This window comes from Canis lupus, chromosome 18 (assembly GCF_048164855.1).
Source record: "Canis lupus baileyi chromosome 18, mCanLup2.hap1, whole genome shotgun sequence".
Taxonomy (NCBI): domain Eukaryota; kingdom Metazoa; phylum Chordata; class Mammalia; order Carnivora; family Canidae; genus Canis; species Canis lupus.
This window is the reverse complement of record NC_132855.1, coordinates 1224092-1226302: the sequence shown is the minus strand read 5'-3', so window position 1 is coordinate 1226302 and position 2211 is coordinate 1224092. Positions and strand designations below refer to the sequence as shown.

Genomic DNA, 2211 nt, shown 5'->3' with positions numbered 1-2211 from the left:
AAAAAAAAAAAAAAAGGTCGGAAGGAATCCGAGCAGTGATTTGCTTTGGTGACACAGACTCTGCGCTTCTGGGGTCCTACCCCGGCTCCCCACCCTAGGCCCCTGCAAGGGCCTGCAGGATGGGCCACGCGGCGGGGGGCAGGGGACAGCCCGATGGCCTGAGCTGTCACAGCTCCTTCCCCTGAAGGCTGTAGAGTCACCTTGAACATTCGGACCGTCGGGGAGAGAAGGCGACGCTCAAGCCACTGCGCAATCCTGAGACACAGACGCTGCCGGCCTTCCCTCCTTGGGGCCCACTCACCCGCTCCTCCTCTTCCTCACTCTGCTCTGGGTGGGCGACACCCCGGCACCCTCCCCTGCCGGGCTCCCGCTTCCCTCCAGCCCATCCGAGGGCCGCGGGGCTGACGCTGGGGTGACACCTGTCAGGTCGCTGTGGGGAGACCCAAGATGACAGGGCAGGTGCCCCCCGGCCCTCCCTCTCCCCGAAACTGCGAGGAGATGCCGCGCGCAGAGCAGCCACAGGCAGGCGGACCCTCGGGGGTCACTGGAACCCTAAACTGGCTTCAGGCCAGCAACAAAGACATTTTTCTCCGATCACAGTTTAATTTTTTGTTGTTGTTACTGTGGTACAACCTAGCCCATCTCGATTGTCACACTTACTATGCACAACCCCTTTCCCCACTTTAATTTAATGATTTTCATTTTAATTTGCTCTTATCCTGAGGCCTTTCTTTCTTTCTTTCTTTCTTTCTTTCTTTCTCCTTCTTCCCTTCCTTTTTCTTTCCTTCTTCTCTTTATTTCTCTTTCTTTCCTTCTTCCCTTTCTTTCCTCTTTCTTTCTTTCTTTCTTTATTTCTTTCTTTCTTTCTTTTCTTCTTTCTCCTTTCTTTCTTCTTTCCCTTTCCTTCTTTCTTTCCTTCTTTCTCCACCTTAGACTGGTGATCTGCCAAGGTCATAACAAGGTCTGAGGGAGGCACGTGTCACACGGCAGCCTGAACGCCCAAGCATCACGCGTATGAATGACAAAAGCATCTATCTTTGGGCATTTCTTCCCGTTACTCAATGTGCTTGATCAACCTTCAAACCTAAGTTTGTCAGATACACGTGTACAGAGGTGCAGGCCTAGACGCGACGAGGCCCCGGAGTGTGGCTTACACAGCGACCAGGGAGCGCGTCCGTTCGGTCCGACCCACTGGTCCTGGCCCATACCGCGGTGGCTACCGCGCTTCGGTCTCTCCGCAGGATGCCCTCCTGTGACTCACAACTCAAGGCCCGTCTATGGAGAGAGCCCACGGCTGAAACCAGAGAAACGCAGCTCTTCATCCCGGTTCCGCCACCACAACCTCTTGGATTCTGAGTAACAGGAAACTCTCGCAGCCTCGGAAAACCCCTGCAAAATAAGGGAAGGATGCGTCTCCTTTGTGGGGTCTGAGAACGCTCCAAGCCACTGAGGCAAGAGAGTCAGCATAGGGCAAGCGGTCGAGAGGATAACTATTAGTGTCATTACCTGCTTTCTGATAAGATTCTGGAAGTTTACCAGGCGCCAGCGGCCTCAGGGAAGAAAAGAAAGTTCCAGATGATATCCCCGGTGTTCTCTGCTTTATTATTTTTATTTTTTATTTTTTATTTTTTAAGATTTATTTATTCATGAGAGACACAGAGAGAGAGAGAGAGAGAGGCAGAGACACAGGCAGAGGAAGAAGCAGGCTCCATGCAGGGAGCCTGACGTGGGACTTGATCCCAGGACTCCAGGATCAGGCCCTGGGCTGAAGGCAGCGCCAAACCACTGAGCCACCTGGGCTGCCCTGTTCTCTGCTTTAATGTCTCCTTTTGCTCAACTCCCCTGTAGTCATTTCCCAAATCTTTGCAAGGATTAGTTTCAAATATATCGATCTAGGTAACCGACGGGACCACAAGCCAGTCAGGCAGGCCCCCCTTATCCGTGGGGATAGGCCCAAGGCCCCTGCTGGGCCTGGAGATGGCTGAACCCTGCACACACGACCCTCTTCTCTACACACACAGACCTATGATAGAGTTTATCATGAGAGCGAAACAACAGTAAGTAATAATAAAATAGGACAATTATAACAACAGGCTGCAATGAGAGTCATGTGAATACGGTCTCACTCTCTTACCATAGCTTGTCGTGCTGTGCTCCCCCCCCCCCCTTCTCGTGATGACGTGAGATGATGAGACGCCTCTGCAAGACTAA

General features: G+C 52.4%; 1 non-coding gene across 1 annotated transcript; it reads right to left on the bottom strand.

Annotated features, from left to right (window-relative positions):
* Positions 1–927: 927 nt before the first annotated feature.
* On the bottom strand, positions 928–1031 carry LOC140609612 (small nucleolar RNA U13). The gene has a single exon (XR_012011381.1). It is a non-coding gene; the product is annotated as a small nucleolar RNA U13 (small nucleolar RNA).
* Between the last annotated feature and the right edge of the window lie 1180 nt (positions 1032–2211).